Source organism: Oryza glaberrima, chromosome 8 (genome assembly GCF_000147395.1).
Source record: "Oryza glaberrima chromosome 8, OglaRS2, whole genome shotgun sequence".
Classification (NCBI taxonomy): domain Eukaryota; kingdom Viridiplantae; phylum Streptophyta; class Magnoliopsida; order Poales; family Poaceae; genus Oryza; species Oryza glaberrima.
Window position 1 is genome coordinate 10,333,666 of NC_068333.1, and position 6,000 is coordinate 10,339,665.

At 45.6% G+C, this 6,000-nt stretch overlaps 1 long non-coding RNA gene across 1 annotated transcript; it reads right to left on the reverse strand.

The window, feature by feature from the left end:
* Positions 1-424: 424 nt before the first annotated feature.
* LOC127782357 (uncharacterized) lies at positions 425-3,029 on the reverse strand. The gene is made up of 2 exons (XR_008019166.1): positions 2,883-3,029; positions 425-1,390 (listed from the first exon to the last, which is right to left on the reverse strand). It is a non-coding gene; the product is annotated as an uncharacterized LOC127782357 (long non-coding RNA).
* Positions 3,030-6,000: the final 2,971 nt, after the last annotated feature.

Genomic DNA, 6,000 nt, shown 5'->3' on the forward strand with positions numbered 1-6,000 from the left:
GTGTAATCGGGAATTGGCTTTCCCAACTTCATGGCTAGGGGCTAGGATTTTGTTAGCTTCAACTTGGTTTGTTATAAGATTTAAGCTGCCTTTGTGGAAAAATGACTTTTCCATAAAGACAGGTGAGGGCTAGGAAGTGCACCATACTCCAATTATTGAGTACAGCTTTAGCTAGAATACTCTTTTATTGTCACATGCAAATTCAATTTATTTTCAATTTTCAAATTCATATTATATCGTGTTACCCTTGAGCGTTCGCTCGGGGGCTATTTGTATCTAACAATTTGTTTTGAGTTTTGATTTCAGGAATGTCAGACTTCAGGGCTTTGTCGCGGACTTTACAACTACTCGATTACTCGAGAATGGTTGGTGGAGTTCGACAAGGATTACGGAATAAAGTAACGCTGTACCCGCCGAGACAAAATTTTCTGACTTCAATCCAAATTTTTGATTACGGCAAGATAAGGAATTAAGTCACATTCTCCTCACCTCCTCGGTTGTCCGAGAATGGTTAAGCGAGCACAAAAACTGATATTCCAAGGTCTTCGGTTGAGAGCATCAAGTCGATCATTTGCATTGAAGTCGGAGGCTTCTGTCAGGGTTATGAATAACACATACCCAATAGTAATCGACTAAGCTTAGCAGGGCCCACCATATACCAAATCTTATATGGAATCGTACCTCGTATATAAAAGGAGTTCCGGATAAGGTAGGACAAATAGAGTTCAAGTTGGAAACGACAAGGACTACTCGGATCGTATCCATATTTATCTCTCTAGTTCTACTTGGACAAGGGGACATCTATGGGTATGAATACAAGACCCCCTAGGAGGAGAGGGGACACATAAGCCAGAACAAACCAATATTCCGCCAAACATCGACATCAGATCCAATCTGGTGCCTACGGAGGCTGATAAGGGGGATCTAGCGCCACCTCTGATCTCGATGAGTTCATCCTTGAGGAGGAAGACTGCCCTGTCGTCGACTATGTGTTGGTGATCCATGCCGCCAAGTCGACGACAGCTAGATAGGTTATCCCAATTATTGTACTTGTGTGATTCAGATGAACAAAGAGCAACACCAGCTTCGGCCAACAGGAGTAGGGTTGTTACCTTCCTGTGAAGGGGCCTGAACCTGTATAAAAATCCTTGTCTCTGACTCTTTTACCTCAATCTCGCATATACTCTAGTACCAACGATCCCCATATCATGCAAATACCGTAGTCATGACTTAAAACGTCGACAACATCAAACCAGTAGCAACAACCCCACCGGAGATGATTTGAAAGAACGGCGCCACTTCATCGTTGTGGAGGAAGAAGAGTTCCCACCACAAGGCAAATCTGTTTGACATGTGGATCCAAACACCAGTACAAACCTCCATAGCAACCCTGCGAACAGCACAAAGCTCCGTTTAACTTCTTTCGAGTTGTATACAAAAGGGGAAGAAGAAAACCTAGAACGAGATAAACTCGATATATAATGGGTATAAACCCGATAGCACTTGGCAAACCGTGACATAATATAATGCATGTAGCTCTAGGCCAACCACGTCATAAAAATGATACCAAATTACACCTGACTTCTATGGAGAAAAAACCAGTTTAGAGAAGTCATGAAAGCATGCTATTGGCCAGTTTTAAAAATTACTGTGCATAGCAATGAATTTTAATAAAAAAGTTCTTTTTTGCAGCGAGCAAAGGAATTTTGAAGGTATTAGGTTAACACAGTGCATATATCACAAAAATGAGTATGCTTAAGTCCCTATACGACATACAGCTCCACCACACCTGAAAACTTGGGCTACAAACATATTTACCTTTCCCCAAAATATGTTCACCGATAACCTTAAGCGTGTAGCATGCATTTTAATCTACTCTCGAGAGACAAATCTCCCGGATGGTGTAGACTAAGTGCATCTTATCCGAGTGGCTTCTGATCCAAGTGGTTATTTCTTATGGGATATACCGAAGTAAATGTGATAATTGAATACTGACTAGTGCAAATACTCGGCTAGTGACCCTCGTGGGGCATAACAATTGATTGAAAGCTCGAGTGTAGGAGATAGGCTCATGGCCATGAATTCCTATTGGCAGTAGTAGAGGAAACATATGGCAAAGACGAGGTCACTCATAAACAGTAGCGGTGTCGGCCAACCATGAGGGCAAAGCTATCTGTTGGCGGTGACGTAAGAAACCAGCAGAGGCAGTAAGTGGCAAAGAGCCAAAGATGAGGTCACGCATCATTAGCGGAGGCAGTCTATGGTGAAGACGTAACCTCCCATCAGTGACACGACAAAACCAGACGGTGTAGAGGAGTTGTCACCATGAGTCCATGTTACTATTTTTAAACGACATCTTTAGAAATATGAATTCCTAAAGAAATATGAATTCCTAGCACGGATATACCATTGTAGCATTTCACTCGAAAGTATTCTAAGGTATCGTATTTATTCAATCGCAAGGGAAGATTTATAAAAGAGAGAATTCTGCTAATATCTTCGTACATACATATCCTTGCGGTGATTTTTCGTCCGACACCCCCTTCCCCCCCTAAAATCCCAGTCGGAATTCCATATCACACAAATAGAATCCCACATTGAGCACACCTCCTCTTCAAATCCCACATCATCACAATCGTCACAGGACCGCCTTCGTCCGTCGGCGGTGCGCACCAGCAGCCCCCGCCCTCGAATCCCAATCGCGAGCCAAAAAAAAGAAAGTCCGATTCAATCGCCCGTCCCCGTCCCCCCCCCCCCCCTCCCAAAATCTCACATTACACAAACCCCCCCTCCCTAAATCCCACTCGGAATCAGACAAATAGAATCAGAGACAAGAAAAACTGAAGCATATACACACAAATTTTATCCAAAAATTCCCATACAGCTAGATCGAAGGGGAGGGTGCCGCCGTCGCAGGTACGCCGGGCCGCCGCCGGCTCCCCTCCCGCTGGATCCAACGGAGGGGAGGGCGCCACCGCCGCTGGGACGCCGACGGGCTGCCGCCGCCTCCCCTCCCGCTGGATCCGGCGGAGGGAAGGGCACCGCCCTTGTTCGCCCCCTCCCCTCCTGCCGGGAGGGCGCCGTCGCCTGCCACCGCCCGCCACGGTCGAACCCTCCCGCAGCCCCATGGCAAGGGAGAGGAGGCGAGGGGCGGAGAGGCGTCGCCGCCCGTCGCTGCTCTCGGCCATAGCTCCCCGGCTCGTCGCGGACCACTGCCTTGGCATGGGGTCGCACGTAGAGGGATAGGGAGAGAGGAGGTGCCACGGCTGAGTCGCCGGCTCGAGGGAACGGCGTCGTCAGCTCGGGGGAGGGCGCTGCCGACTGGGGGGTACGGGGAGCAACGCCGACATGGGGGGAGGGACGGAGATGGAGGGCGCCTGCCGCTGAGGAGAGAAGAAGAAAAAACAAGAGAGAGACTGTATGTGAGAGAGAAGAAAGAGACAACAGGCACCGGATGAACCGATGAAGAGATAAGTCTGAGTATGGATCGGTGGACCAGTTGCTTGTTGTGCTTCCCAACCTCTCTCTCTCTGCGTCGCATCGGTTTGATCAAACAAGCCTACTACCATACGAGTATATATGGATCCATCCTCTTTACAAAATTATGCTCACTAAACAGGAATAATGTGATGTTTGGATCCAGTACTAGGGTGTGTTTAGTTCACGTTAAAATTAAAAGTTTGGTTGAAATTGGAACGATGCGACGGAAAAATTAAAAGTTTACGTGCGTAGGAAAGTTTTGATGTGATGAAAAAGTTGGAAGTTTGAAGAAAAATTTTGGAACTAAACTCAGCCTAAAATTTAAAATTTAAGTTCCTGTCACATCGAATTTCAGATCTTTTTCCTTCCCTATCTGCTCTACTTCTATTTATTTTCACTGTCTATATCTAGATATTTGACCTCAAATGCAATTGATAAATGGAAAAAATATTTTCTCTAATATAATTTTGAATTTTAATTTAATTTTTAAAACATAAGTTTAAAGTTTTCTTTATGTAGTTTGGTTTTCAGCATTGTTTTTTAATTCACTAATAACACATATATAAATGTTTTATCTGTAAAATATATTTTGATCGCTAATAAATCATTATAGCTATAATCAAATTTGGGCTCCCAATGAGGACAACCATAGATAGAGTACAAGAAAAATATAAGAAAAATATAATTTTGATATGCCACGATTTAGATGTGTCCATCAATTTAACTTTAGGCATTTTTATCTGGTAGCAACACGAGTATATTTTCACAATTACATTGCATAGAGTAATGTAATTGTGAAAATATAGAGGGTATTGGGGTACGTTGGAACGAGGATCTACGTAATACGACATCAAGCAAACGAAAGACAAGGATTATACTGGTTCAGGCCCCTTGATAGGTAATACCTCTAATCCAGTTTGTATGAGATTATATGATGGAAATCACAGATTACAAAGGGAATAATAGAACTCGATGATACCGATGAGATCGTAGTCGAGTTGGTTCGACTAGATCACCTGGTGACTTGGCTCCTGTAAGCTCCGGCTTCGTAGGCTGTGGTGGATGTGTTGGCAGTGAGATTCGATGCCTTAGGTCCTGCCCAGGGGGTCCCTTTTATATCGTGGGTCAGTTGATCTCCAAGTAGGACTCGAAGATATCGAACCCCACACGGTATGGCAAAAACCCAGTCTTGTCCGAGTAGAACTCCTTCCATCCGTGGATTCTGTATCTATTACGTGATAGATTTCCTTAACGCATACAGAAACTATCCGTATACGCGCTGGTATACCATATCAGTATACAACGTATATCCAAGGACGTAGGGTATACCTTATTCGTAACCCTGGCAGTAGCCCCTGACTTCTGCTTATATGAACTCATGCAACCGATCACGACTTCTGTTGTTGGAATCGTTGTCGTTCTCATCTGGTCGATCTCGGTGTGAGAACCGTAGAGACAAAGAGTTATCGACAACATCGTACAAAGTTCAACGGTCATGAGTGAATTTAAATTGAAGTCCGAAAACTGCTGCGCGTAACGGACCCAGAATTTTCCGACGGCAATCTCTCTCCTTTCCTTGGAATACGCACCGTCGGTAGTGGGCTTATTTAAAGGAGTTTTGGGGATCCATTTTGAAGTCCGTTTGCCACATAACTCTCCAGTCTTCAAGCACCCTTCGTCTTCTCCGCTCCCGCAGAGAAAACCCTAGCTTGCCTCTTTCACTTTGCTTTGTTCCCCGGCGATCCTCCAGCGACGATGGATCTCGACAAGTCCACCTCCACCACAGCGTCCCTGAAGAAGTTGCAGGACGACGACACCCTCCCTGCTCGCGGGACCATGCAGAGGGAGATAGGAGGTACTGAACTCGAACCCATCTTGGGCAGTATGGTTGCGGTCGAAGATTACATTTCTTGTGGTTTTCTTCCTCCGCCTTCCGAATTTCTTCTTCTCGTCTTGAACTTCTATGGTCTTTCCTTGCTTCAGCTGAACCCCAATTCCATCGCATTCCTTAGCATTTTCTCCTATCTTTGTGAGGTCTACATTGGGGTAAAGCCTTTCCTTGATCTTTTCCATTTTTATTATGAGTTGCGCTGGATGGAACCCAAAAAGGTATCCGGATGTGTCGGATTCCGACTACGGGATGGCCTGAAGTCGCGATATATCCCTTTCCAGTGCCCCTCTTCTCGCAGCAAATGGCGAGCGAGATGGTTCTATCTTCAGATAGAGAACTCAGATCCTGTTGTTGTTGTCTTTGAAGAACAACCAGACAAGATCATTGAGTGGACCGCCAAACCCGACCTGACTCCCTCCCTCCAATCTTTCATCGACATCATTGATGACCTCCGAGTACGGGGGTTGTCGGGGTACAAAGTCGCTGCCGACTTCGTAGGTAGGCGGATCCAACCTCTCCAGGCCCGCGCCCACCCGGCCTTTGACTACTCTGGGCCGGAGGATGCAACCCGGGTTTCTCCTCGGGGTATTTTTCTTGTAATCCAGATTTTGTTCCGATGTGCCTGTTTC